Below are 14,972 nucleotides of genomic sequence, written 5' to 3' on the forward strand. Positions count from 1 at the left end.
TAAAACATGACATAGGCTTGCATCAACTGTTAATTATACTTTTGACTTATGATTAGGAGTATAAAATTTTTTAAATCGGGATAGTCGAAGAGGTCAAAAACGTGGGGAGTGCTCGTAGCACAAATCGCCTTGTACACATTTAATCTCTCCATACCCAATTGTTTTTTTTAATTTTATCTAAAACAGTAATTAGCAGAATCTAAACCATGTAAAAGATAGTATTTCTAGTTTTTTTTATTATAGATATTTTCAACATCAAATTAGATGAAATATTACGTGATTCGCTATGGAAGTTTGATATTGAACTGATATGTATATGTATAGGTTTTTTTAAATTGTATAACATTTAAGGTTACACTAGCGTGATGTTTCTCCGCCTGCCGATCTACAGTAATAGATGCTTTGATATCAACTGATTTTCTGGATAGTAATTCATTGTCGTTGTATAGATCACACGTAGTACCAGCTTGTTTTCTCGCCACTTCTTTCTTGTTTCTTTTTCGTCCTATTCTACACAGCCCTTTGAAATATTGACAGGAAAACATGACTGGGTATAAATAATACTTTTTGACCTTTTATTTCCTTAACCATGGTACATGCATATTACTACTCATGCATGCTCTAGGGGGGAATTAAAACTAATTCTATCAAATCGATTGCCGTCTTCTCAAGTGTTCACTGTTAGAGAAATAATAAAGAAATATCTTCTCAGCTTATCGATCACTTGTCTTTGATGAGTTTAAACACACACACACACACACACATATATATATATATATATATATATATATATATATATATATATATATATAGAGAGAGAGAGAGAGAGAGAGAGAGAGAGAGAGAGAGTAATTTATAAAATATATATGGCGATTAAGCTATGCTGAATATTCCGTGTTTCATCCACTCTAGGACTCTTCAGGCTTATGCGGGAATTTTGTGGTTGTTTGTTGTTTTTATATGCGACAAACAACCACAAAATTCGCGCATAAGCCTGAAGAGTCCTAGAGTGGATGAAACACGGAATATTCAGCGTAGCTTAATCGCTATATATATTTTATAACTTATTAACTAGCTCTACCTACGTATTGAGCACTTTTGAAGTAAATACCTAAAGTTTACGCATAAATTTATACTTTCGTATATTAATTTTATTTTGAGTAAATGAAGTAGTTATACTTAGCTCCTGAAACAGTTGAGCACTCAAAAGAATTTATTTCACCACATTAAACATAGATATAGAAAGAGTTAATTTCGAAACATCGCTAAAAAAAACATTCCCACACCTTGCCATATTATTAAATTAATTCATAAAACAGATGAACTAATACGTCGAATGCGATGGCGAGCAAATTTCTTCCTTAAAAATGAAAATGTAAACAAAAAAGAATCCTATGGTTTTAAAACCCTTAAAAATGCGAAAACAGTAGACCGTTGGATAAACTTTGAAAATGACTTTTTAAATGTAATTAAAAACTTAGAATTTCACAATCAACCAAACAATTTCCAACGGAAACTACACAAAATCGTTAGAAACAAACAACTCTAATAAAATCTTTGTAAAAGCAGATAAAACCAGAAACGTTTATAAAATAGATAAACAAGAATATAACAAACTAATCACAGAAAACATTACAAAAAACTACAAAGAAAACTAGATACAAACGAATGCGAATACATAGATATACATAGATATAATTTACCCATTATTTCGTATATTAATTTTATGTGAGTAAATTAAGTAGTTATATATATATATATATATATATATATATATATATATATATATATATAATATGTATGTTAGTATTGGGACGATGTTTCGGAATCGGAAAAATGTATGCCTATTTTCAGATGCCAAAACGATTCTTTTAATTACCTTTTTTATTTGATTTTGTTTTTAAAAAAATCTTCCATTGCCGGTAACAATGAGAAAATAATAAATATTTATTGATTTTAAAATACCAGTAAAATACCATCTTCCACAAGTGTATTTTGTCATTTAGGAAAATATCTGCACTCTTATAGTTTAATAATAAGAGATAAAGAATAGGAATCGGAAATTGTATCCGAATCGGGAAGTTAGGAGAGAATCAGTAATTTTATCGGAATCGGGAAAATATTTGAACCGTCCCAACACTAATATATATATATATATATATATATATATATATATATATATATATATTGTGTGTGTATGTGTGTGTGTGTGTGTGTGTGTGTGTGTGTGTGTGTGTGTCTATGATTCGTTGATTAAAACTAGATTTAACTGTTACAGGAACTCCCCATTCATGTTCTTAACAAACACTTATCGAAAATACCTTTTTTTATCATTATTTTTACACGACAACTTCCATTTTAATCAAAATGTATTATCATTAACAGCGCATACAATTATATGCGCAAAATTAATAAAGATATAAAAGCCATTAAATGTAAATATTATGTGATAAAACGTTGATGTTCGTCGTAGTCGTCCTGACTCACGATGATGCCTGATCATGTGGGCAGGTTGGCTAAAACATATAGCAGTCACAACACCTGTAGCTAACAGGAATATTTTACTGTAACTTGATTAGTCGACAGGAAACGACATGCGCGAAGTGGAACGAAATTATGTGTACCTCACATATGCCGAAGTTATCGAAAGGAATCTTCAGGTTCATAATATTATGAGTGTTTATTTAAAACGTTAAAACGATATACTTGAGTGTTTTCTAAAATCCGAACTTGGTAATTGATATTACATTTTACACAAAATAATAATATCATGTAAGTTGAAAAAAGAACGATAACACGTGGATATTCAATAAAAACACGACATACTTCATAAACTATTAAGAAAATACTGACTTACAATTAAATGCATCTTCTGATTTGTGAATTTGGATTATATATATATATATATATATATATATATATATATATATATATATATATATATATATATATATATATACGAGGGGCGTGCAATAAGTAATGCCCTGACCTACTTCCCATAGCAGTAGAGCAACCGAACTTGGCACAGATATTAGTCTTTCTCTACATAGGAAACACTCAGTTATGCATTTCTTCCATCGTTTGATGCAGTTCTGGGGACCGCTTTTGTAGAACACCCCAGGTTGGTCCTCCAACCACGATGTGACTTCAGAAATCAAGGCTGCATCATCTGGAAAACGCTTTCCTTTCAAAAACAACTTCATGGCTGGGAAGAGGTGAAAGTCAGAGTGTACAAGGTCAGGAGAGTAGGGAGGATGGGGAAGGATTTCATAACCACACGCCCGTGCTTCTGATCTGGCGACATGCGAGTTGTGCTTTGGAGCGTTGTCCTGTAGGAGTAGTGTGCCTTTACTGATCTTGTCCCGCGTCTTGATTTTTATAGCTTCCCTTAATTTCCTCAAAAGTGAAGTATAATAGGCTCCTGTAATTGTGGTACTCGTTGCCAGAAAATCTTTCATCACTGTGAGCATGACCTTGCAAGCAGAGGACTGCACCTTGCCTTCTTTGGAGGTGGTGAGTCCAAGTGCTTCCACTGCATTGACTGGGCTTTGGTCTGTGGATCATAGTGATGGACCCAGGTTTTTGTAATCAGTCTTTTAAAAAACTTTGACTCATCTTCTTGGCACATCTCCTAATTCATCCTCGAGCACTCGACGCGTTCTTGCTTCTGGAATGGTGTGAGCAACCTGGGAATCCATCTGGCAGACACCGTATGCATATGCAAATGGTCATGAATGATAGTTTCCACAGACACTGTACTAATCTTGACATCTTGGGCTATTTGGCGAATAGTAATGCGCTGATCTTCCAAAATGGCAGCCTCAACTTGACGGACAGATGCTTCATCAACGGCAGAAGGGGCGATCAGGTGTGGGGGATGTTTCCACACACTTCCGGCCATGTTTGAATTTACAATGCCAGCGTTTTACAAGGTCATATGATGGGGCATTATCACCATAAGTTTCTTTCATTTCATCAAAAGTCTTCTGTGGTGTGCGTCCTTTAAAAAAAAACTGTATCACTGCTCGACATTCAACAGGCTCCATTTCACACCTGACTCAGTTCAAACAGCTGTAAAACAGAAACCACAATTAGTTCAGATCTGTAATTATCAGCATAACCCGTAGAGATATAAATCATTGCACATGCAAAATTTCAGCTAGATCAGAGAAATGGAAGTGGGTCAAAGGCGTTACTTATTGCACACCCCTCGTGTGTATATATATATATATATATATATATATATATATATATATATATATATATATATATATATATATATATATATATATATATATATATATCTATATATATACACGAGGGGTGTGCAATAAGTAACGCCTTTGACGTTATATATATATATATATATATATATATATATATATATATATATATATATATATATATATATATATATATATATATATATATACGGCATAATCACGTTGACAGTTTGACAGTACGGCATATATACGGCATAATCACGTTGACAGTACGGCATAATCACGTTGACACACCGGTTCTCGTCAGATCACCGAAGTTAAGCAACGTTGAGCCTGGCTAGTACCAGATGGGTGACCATTTGGGAATTCTAGGCGCTGTATGTGCTTTCCGCTTATCTAGGCATTGTTTCCAGTCGTCCTGAACCTCCACTTGCCACTGGTATTCAACAATGTCGAATCAGGAGAGGTGTGGTTGTGGATTGCGCAACTCTTGCCACAAAAATTTCCCGCGCAGGTAGCCTTACTGTGGGTAGTCTGTCAAGACTGAAGGAAGCCTTTATATATATATATATATATATATATATATATATATATATATATATATATATATATATATATATATATGGTTTTTTTAATAGGTTATATCAAATTTCTGTGTATAACACCTCGAATCTACGCATTAATATAGGAGGGGGGACTATTTACAAATATCTTCCTAAATTTGAAATGGGGCAACGGACTTATAATAAGTAGATATTAATAAGTCCCGCGTACCTATTATTTTTTTTCTTTTTTATAACCTCTTTATCTCTTACCTCTTCATTTCTAACCTTTTTATTTTTAACCTTCCCTTTTTTTTAAATGGAGAGTTGATAATGCACTGTGCATGTATTATCGGCAGCTTCAGTAACTCTCGCTTCTCCTTATTTGTCCTTCAGTCCTTATTTCCAATGAGTGATTTTTCTGATAAAGGGTTTTTCTGATAAAGCTGCTTTCCAGGTCGGCAGTACTTCGTGAACAGTAGCCTAAGATGTCGGAAATATTTTGTTGTCATGTCTATCCTTGTGGCCATGTCACTAGTAAGGGTGCTGGAGGTAAACGTGTCATTTGGGCTAACATTATCCGCCTTCTAGTCAGGGACCCGACGTTTGGATTAACTACTAAGGAGGCTGTCCTATTAGCATGTGCAAAGTACTGGGGCTGCTGTATTGCCATTCGGTGAGTAGATTCTGGACCATGCAGTAGTTTTTGGTGGGGCCTCTCGATGTCATACTAGTGGGTAATTGTTATGGCTTAATATTATCATGTGCTACAAAAGAAATTTCTGTCTTTTTCTCTTACTTTCCCTGTCTAACCTGCTCGAACCAAGTCTGTAGACCTGTTCCACGAATCCCAAAACCGCAACATGAATTATCTCCAGAAAAAACACGAACAAAGCTAGAAGCCCATCCTTCAACGAAGACCCCTACTACCATGTTTCCTTCTCAAACATCAGGGGTCTACGTTCAAACCTTCCAGAGGTTGAACCCCAATTGCAGGAGACGAAACCGGATATATTGTTCCTAAGCGAAACTGGCATAGGACCGACCACTTCCTTAGATGAGTTCATAAATAAAGGATACTCTAACTTAACATCTAAATCTGACCCCCAAGATCGCCATGTGCATGGAATATGTGCCTACATTAAAGATGATTTTCCGTGTGGTAGATATATATCTAGAGAAGACGCTAATGTACCTTATATATACTTCCGGGGTGCACTTGCTTACACCACTGCATTTATATTTGCCCGCTATCGCCCCCGCAACAGCGGAGTTACTATCTTTAAGAGCATATCTGAGAAGATTGACCACATTTGTCTGCTCATCCTTCCACTAACATTCAAATCTGTGGTGACTTCAATGTCCACAATGTGGAATGGCTGACCCACTCGAACAAGACAGATGATGAGAGGAGGTTCTGTTATGATTTTGCCATTGCCTATGATCTCACTCAGATTGTTCACAAACCAATCCGTGTGCCCGATACTACCGGTCAGTATGCAAGCCTTCAATACCTTTTTCTGACAACTTCCCCTGAGCTATGTTCATGTTCCAGTCTATCTCCTCTGGGATCCTCCGACCACTGAGTTATATCAGTTAAGATAAAAATGAAATGTAATAAGTCTTCAGACGTACCTCTCTACCATACTGTATATCGATACTCTATGGCTAACTGGGATAGCTTCCATACATTTATATCTGATCTACCTCTGCATTCCATGTTTAAAAAGATGTGTCCTCTATAGTATCATACCTGACCGAAAGGTTAATTGTAGGCTTGACCGATTCATACCATCTAAAAATTTCCAACAAAAACCAAACAGCCAGCCATGGTTCTCCCAAGAATGTGCTGCTGCCATCGTGCACAGAAATTACTTTTTCCATAGCTACCAACGTAATAGACGTACTGAGACTAAAGCTGCTTTCAGGACTGAAACCACTGCAAAAGAGTAATGAAAAATGCAAGAGAGCTATATGCTTGGTCCGTTTAATCCAAAGTAGCTGAACAGCTGCTTGGTTCCCACCAGTTTTGGAAAATAGCAAACAGGATCCTGAACAGAAGCGTGCGTTCTATCCACACCATCATCAATGTATCTGAGGTCATCTCGTCAGCATCAGACAAACCAAACTATTTGCCAATAATTTTGCAGCTAATTCCACCCATATTTCCTCCTATAACAGACAACATGCTATGCAACATACAAATATCTGTGCGTGATGTCGCCAAGCTAATCAAGGACATTGATTCCAGTAATGCAACTGGCCCTGACAGCATTCCAATTATAGCGTTGAAAAAGCTTCAACCAGAACTTGCCCACATACTTACAAAACTGTTTAAGCGTTGTCTTAAGGAGAATTGCTTCTCAATACCCTGGAAAACCTCATCAGTATGCCCTGTATTTAAGAATTCAGGTGACAGGTCATCTCCCTCTCAGTACAGACCAATAAGTCTCCTGTGCGTCATGAGTAAGTTGCTGGAACTGATTCTCGATCCAACAATCTACGGTGTTCGTTGATAGTGTTAGCGTTGATAATGGGTCGCCGTGTTTGGTTAGATTTTGTGCGAGATGCGGTGAATTCATTGGAGCTGGCTTAACCGATCCGGAGTGAATAACGACTCAAGAACAAAAAATAAGATTATTTATGAAGTTTTACCAGCGATAAATGACGGCTGTGCATGTGTGTCGAGAACGCGCTTTGTCATACGAGGAGGGTTTCAGAAGTAAAATCATTTTCTTTTACTCAAAATGGTGAATAACTACGAATACGGGAGTGGTACAATTTAAAGAAGAGATCTTGTGCGCTTTGCAATTCATTTTTCTACATAGTCGCCACTAGTTTGAAGGCACTTTTACCAGTTATTCAATGACGCATCTCTGCTTCTGGCGCACGCACATCAGAGAATCTTTCAGCGGCAATATTTGCAACAAAGATGAAACGTTCAGGTCATGAATGCATAAGTTTAGTCACCATAACAATGCAACTTACAATCTCCTCTGATCCATTCGGAGAGGATATAAAATAGTTTACTTTTGGAACGCCTATGTATATTCTGGATTCTTTCTTCCTTTTCATTTCGACCTAAATTCGTTATCATCTAAGCAACTATCTTGTTTTCCTGATAGGGGAATAACAGCCGTATGCATCATACTTCTTGTTGATTGGTAAGAATTAGTTTGTTTTCTCTTTTGATCCTGAGGATTTCGTCTGTCAGTTTTTTTTTTTGTTTTTTTTTGTTCCTCCCTTTCTCCATCCATCTATCTCCTTTTTTCTTCCTCTTGTTTAACTCCATATCTCTACTTGTCGGTCGGTTTCTTTCTATCCCGCTCGTTCTCCATTTCGTGCGCCCCCCCTCTCTCTCTCTCTCTCTCTCTTTCTCTAATCATCTCTTCATCTCTCTGCATCTATCTTGTACTCATTATCTCCTTTTATTTTCCTCTCTTTTCTCTCGCTTTTCCCCTTATTTTTCTTTCGATCTTTCTTGTTTCCTTTCTTTCTACTTGCCTCTGCCTCTGTCTATTTTCTTTATACATCTCATTCTCCGCCTCCCTTTTTTTGTTTATCTTTCTGTATTTTTTTACACTATCATATTCCCTCCATCTCTCTGTTTTCTTAATCTCTCTCTTCTCTTTTCTCACTGTTTCTCTTTATCACTCTCTCCATTTTCACGTCTCTTTTATTATTTGTTGTTCTCTCTTTCTCTCCGCGTCTATGAATGTATCTATCTATCTATCTATCTATCTATCTATCTATATATATATATATATATATATATATATATATCTCAGTCTATGACTTTCCCATCGTTTTTACTCTTACATCTATCTTGTTTTTCTTTCTTTCCTTTTTAAATGTCAAATAATTTTTACTACGTATTTTTTATTTAATCGTTTAATTCTGTCTTTGTTTTGAAAAAAGAAGGTAAATGAAGCAAAAATAAGCCAAGTCGAGAAGAATGCCATTTTGCCGTCGTAGCGTCTGCTGATTGTATTGATAGTGTGGCCAAAAAAGAAGCCGCGCGCTACAAAAACCGCGTATATCCACCGGTACGAACCGACGCTGTCTACGTTTCTGTGGGCAGACTGGGCGAGTTTGTGCGATATTTGTATTTCTGCAGACCCAGTTAGTCGCTTCTTTATATATATTTTTTTTATTTTTATTTTAAATATTTTTCTCCATCTTATTATTTGATTTTCTGGTTTGGCCAACTTCTAATTATTTTACGTTTCTTTTTCATCCCCTTGCATCTGGATTTTTTTTCTTTTTCTTTTCATCCGTTATTCCATAGATACGGCACTTTTCTTTATCACCTTTGTTTTCTCTTTCTTTCTTTCTTTCTACATTTCTCACGTTTTTCTTTCTTTTCACATTTTCTCCTTTTTTATACTTTTTTGTAAAATTTATTTCTTACAAACCTTCCTTTATTGTTTGTACCGTTTTATCCACCTTTCATTTTCTATTCTTTCTACAATAATTTCTACACTTCAATGTTTCGTTACACCTTTCTTTCTTTCCTTCCACCTTCATATCATACTTTTCCCTTTCTTTCTTATAAGATTTTGTCATGTAAGGACGAAGGACATTAATTGAAGGAAAACAATCAGGGAGATTATAATTCTTGAATGAAAAGCTACTGATATAACAAAGTGTGTTATAATGAAGTATCAAAACAGCAAATTAATGAAAACCACTAGACCAACGAATCAAACGAGCGGAAACAAAGGAAGTCAGGAATCGATGACAATTATAAAGAACACAAACCATCTATATATTAATACAATAGCGTGTGTGTTCTCTTGTGTGTCACGTTTACATCCGGGTCGTTTAATGTTCTATTTTTTGTCATAAATAATTTTACCAAGAATTCTTCATAAGTTTTGTTTCGGTTTCGACTATAGCTGATGGCACCTAACTCATCTATTTTTATTAAATAATTTTATCAAGAATTCGTCATAAGTTTTGGTTTCGGTTTCGATTATGACTGATGGCACTCGTGTAATCTACATTTTTGTAAATAAATTTAGCAAGAAGTCTTCATAAGTTTTGGTTTCTATTATGTCCGAAGTAACTAAAGTTATCTAAAGTTATGAATATATATATATATATATATATATATATATATATATACATACGTTCATAAGTTTTTATTTCGGTTTCGATTCAAGCTAATGCACCCAAGTGATATATATATATATATATATATATATATATATATATATATATATATATATATATATATTTAAAACCGCAACTTTATAATATATAAAAATCGATAGAACATAAACTCTATAATAATATATACGAAATTTGCAAGAATTGAAATATCATATTTAAGGGTACTTTACGACCGGACAATGACGGGCGCCCCTACTAGCTTAGATATATGCTTTTACAGTTTTCATAAAAGAGCTACAATTATATCAGAGCGTCTCCATTTACACCGAACATCTACAGAATGCCAACATCAATATATTACATATGAATCAGTCCTCTGTAGAATTTCCACAGGTCCTGCTAGTAATAGTATTAATAAAGTAGAGTGAGACGAGTAACATCATATAGGTAAACGAAGGGTTGCAAAAAAAAAAAAAAAGAAAGGATGGGACCAATCAAATTGAAAATAAGTTTCAGCAATTAATAATTAATTAACTAATCTATATATTCATTGATTGGTTATTTGATTTTATTCTTTTAGTACTTTATTTTATTTGATTTAGAATTCTCTGCTTGTATGTGGTTAGCTATACTTTTACTACCATTCTCATCTTTTTTACACTTACCTTTCATTTTCTATTGTTCCCCTTTTCTTTTCTTCATGTTTATACGTTTCTTTCTTTCTTTTCGCTACTCTTCTGTCTTTCACGTTACACTTTTCTAGCTTTCTTTATATCTACTTTTCTTTGCGTAACGTTTCTCCCTCTTTCTTTCTTTTTTCTTTCTTTCTTTTATTCCTTCGATTCTTCCCAGCATACTTTTAGCATTTCTTCTGTTTTTTTTTGTTTTTTTTTTACGTTTCTTCCTTCCACATTTGTTCTTCCCATCTCCCGTCACGTTTTACTTTCTTTCATTTCTTTTTACTTTCTCCTCATTCTACCCACCTTTCCGCCTACCTTTTCCATCTGTATTTCTTTCTACCTTTCTTTCGTTTATCTTTATTCTTCCCGACGTTCCCTTGTCCACCATTACAAAGCTTTCCTTGCATTTACATTTCTTCCGTCAGCTTTTATTCCTGCATTTCTTTCTTGCTTTTCTGTTTTTGTCTGATCTTTCTTTTTGTTCAGTTTTTTTTTTTTTTTACCTATCTTTCGTTCTATCCTTATATATTTTATTTATAGCAACCTTTCTTCCTTTCTCTCTTTCGGTTTACCGTTCTTCTTTTACCTCCACTTATTTCTTTCTACATTTATTAAGATCGAGCTTAATATACAAAAAGTGGCATGCTTAATAAGGGCTTGTTTGCAATTCAATTAAAACCTTACATGAATAGTTTATGTTTTTGCATATATATTTTGTTTGATTACACCTGTCGAAATCCCCGAGATCTACATTCTTTACAGAAGTGTAATAACTCATACTAATGACAATAAGTTATTTCCTCTGCCACAGAGTTCTACTTATGTAAGGAACATGTTTATATGCACATACATACACACACATACACAAAGACATATATATATATATATATATATAATCTCACATGTCTGTTGAAATGTGTGTATGCATGTATGTATGTATGTTTGCCTAAATGTATGTATGTATGTCAGGTCATACCATATGCTACTGGTACCATGTAACCCAGTACTACCTGCCTCATGGTCGGTTCACCGGCGACTAAACTGGTTCCCCTCCCAGACTTGTTTAGTATGGAGAGCTTCCAAAAGGCGAATGAACCCTTTTTCGGGGTCAACGGCCAACTAGCACCGTGTGTGTTTGCGTGTATGTATGGGTGTGTTGGGGTGGGCAGGGCTCCCGTAAGCCATGGTGAAGGTAACCTTTCTAGGAGAAGCAAATCACTGATTTAAAAACCCATAAAGCGGGAGACCAATACCCGCATTAAGCTGGTCTGCAGTTTAACTTGTTGCTGGCTATCTTGCTCTTGAATGTTGCTGGATCTCAACATTTTGAACCGAGAGAGAGACTTAGCTGTCGTACAAAGCTAAGACTCTGTAACATCATCTGTGTATAAATACTCCCTCAGGCATTTGTTAATAAAAATGGTCCTGTGGCGATGGAAGTCATTTTGGGGATCATTGACTTTAAGTGTCTGAGGGAGTTGCACTCGTCTGAAAAGACGTTGTAATCAATCTGTTTGCCTAAAATGTTCAAGAGAGGCGACGGAGTTTTACGAGATCGGTATCGATTTGAAACTCGACCCTTCGGACGAATAATATCGAAAAATTAGCTAAAAACATTAATTCTTTCATCCTCAACTGGACGCTTTTCTACAAGGAGGGGTCGCTTTTTCCCCCGATATTTTTCGAACGTATTCCCCTCTTTTGCCTTAATTTAAACCCGTGTCTCTTCCGGTTTGATGATTGACGCAACAGCAAATACGTTACCATTTTTGTTTAAAACTTTCGATAGAGGCGACGGATTTTTTATGAAATCGGCATCGTTTGGAAGTTCGACCATTTTGGACAACAAATATTTAAAAACATTAATTCCTTCACCTTCAACTCGGTACTTTTCTACATGGAGGGTCGCTTTTTTTGCTGATATTTTCGAAAGTCATCCCCTCTTTTCGATTGACTAGCATTAATTTCACCATTCGTTATTCCGGTTTTCTAATGGGCGCAACAGCAAAGATGAAACATTTTTTTATTAGCGTCCTTACTTCCTCGCGTGTTCGAGCCTATCTTCCTACAACCACTTTTTTTATTTCTCAACACACACCTCCAAGCATTCGAGCAACGACAGGCACCCAGGCTTATATATATATATATATATATATATATATATATATATATATATATATATATATATATATATATATATATATAGTTATGTCTCGGAAGTAGAGTGAACAGCACATCTTATTTTTCTTTTATTAATATTATTTTTTTTCCTTGTACACATTTTTGTGAATTATTACATGGATTTCTGCCTTTGGATTATTATGGCCCATCTTCTTCCAATTACGGGATTTCCTTGGATTTTACTTGTACAAATGGAAATTCTTTTAACTTTCTTGAAGTTTTACATTTGGATTTTACCGTCATTGGATTTTATATCTTTCACCAGACTATCCATTCCTGTGTAATCACCTTTTTCTTTACCATATTCCCTCTGCTTAACTTATTTTGTTTTCAAGTAAGATCTTTGACTTACTTGTTGTTTCATCAAATACTTCTGCATGCAAAATCCGATCCCGCATTTTGCTAATTCCTACCCTCTGATGAGAAGGAGAGTATTTCTTCGAAACTCCGCGGATTAAGGACTTTCCATTTATCTAGTGTTTCCTTTTCAGATTAAATATGTTTTTGACTCCTTTCAAAGTGTTTTTAACATATTTTATTAACTGTTTGCTCATATATATATATATATATATATATATATATATATATATATATATATATATATATATATATTGAAGAAGGTTGCATTTTGGTTGAAAGTTTGTCTGTCGAAAGTGATGAAATTCTTCTAGAGAGGATGTCCTTTGGATTTTATGATAGGATAAGTGGGGTTGGAGAACTTGTAAACACAGAAAAGATGTGAATTGGGCTGTAGAATTCTGTATTAAAGTTTAGCGTGGTATCAAGAAAAGTTTTTTGTCAGGTTCAATTGCAATAGCCTAAAATTGTTGAAAAGGCTGTGTAATTTCTTAATAGTTGTATTATAATCCTTTAGTCTAGCTCTAGTAGCGAATAGGACATCGAATAGGACATTGGTTTTTCTTGGAAGTTCTTTAAAAAGGTAAAGGTTTACAAGGTTCGTTACCTAGCAGAATCTAAAGAGCCCTATTAGGATATCAAATTATTGGATGTGTCTTTTACAGTCAAAATTGTATTGTTGAAATGTATGAGAGACGTTCTAGCTAACAGGACTAATTTACTTTCCAAATCTGATAAATCACAGATTCTCTAAGTGAAAAGAACGGCCTTATTTAAGAGGACACGAGGATGGACTGGTAATAATTGTTGATGTCAACTGTAATAAAATTGAAGATATGTTTATTTTTTAAAGAAAGAAACCAATTAATTACAGAGTCTGAGTTTTGCCAGAGAGGGAGACTAACTTTTCTTTCTAATAGAGGGTATAATTCTACATAAGATTTTCTTATTTATTGAACCTAAATCAGTACTAAATGAGCATCTAATTGATGGATTGTTGCAAAAATTTGTTTTATGGTCCTTAAGGATAAATCTAAGTGCGCCTGGTGACGGTATTTGGAGTGGCTTTTTGGATATTTATAGAGGTCAACAATATCTTCGCTACTATGTTTATAAGATCTAGAGTGTTTTGTGGAACTATTTTATAAGATTTATGGAGCTCTTTATGAGATTTGTATATGTATATATTTGTTGTTTTATTGGCGGTGACAGAATAAATCTTATTTTCTTTATTTTTGCAGCAAAGTTCTTGGTAATTAAATTTTGTTTTTAAAATTAATTTTTTTAACTAAATTCAGCATTGAGTTTTCGAACTCATCTAGGCGTGGGGTATGTTTAGGGTGGGACGTGGTTTTAAGTCCATAGAAATTAATTGCTATCCTTTCAATCTTCTTTTGTTCCCAGTAAGACTTAATAGGAAGATTTCGAGTGGGATTGAGAAACAGAAGAATTAGGTGATTTATAATTGTTGATGGCGTTCAAACCATAAAGGTAAGCCTCTCATCTAATATTTTTAGGAAGGTATTAAAGGCTTGAACAAATTTTTAAATATATTACCTGTTTAGAAGGGATAGGAATATATATATATATATATATATATATATATATATATATATATATATATATATACAGGTGACCCCCCAAAACGGGCCCCAACTCTAATTAGGCCCCGTTTCTTAATATCATAACTAGTTTATTATATTCAAAAACTCAAATCAAAACATTAGAGTCTTTGTGTTTTTTCTCCGTTCTGGATGGCCTCCATTTAGCTTTTTTTTTGGGGGGGGGGAGGGTCAGCCTGTATATATATATATATATATATATATATGTATATATATATATATATATGTGTGTGTGTGTGTGTGTGTGTGTGT

General features: G+C 34.5%; 1 pseudogene; it reads left to right on the forward strand.

The window, feature by feature from the left end:
• Window positions 1-4,490: 4,490 nt before the first annotated feature.
• Window positions 4,491-4,607, forward strand: LOC145284557 (5S ribosomal RNA; annotated as a pseudogene).
• The last annotated feature ends 10,365 nt before the right edge of the window (window positions 4,608-14,972 follow it).

This window comes from Euprymna scolopes, chromosome 1 (assembly GCF_053919585.1).
Source record: "Euprymna scolopes isolate OS-2025 chromosome 1, ASM5391958v1, whole genome shotgun sequence".
NCBI classification, from domain to species: domain Eukaryota; kingdom Metazoa; phylum Mollusca; class Cephalopoda; order Sepiida; family Sepiolidae; genus Euprymna; species Euprymna scolopes.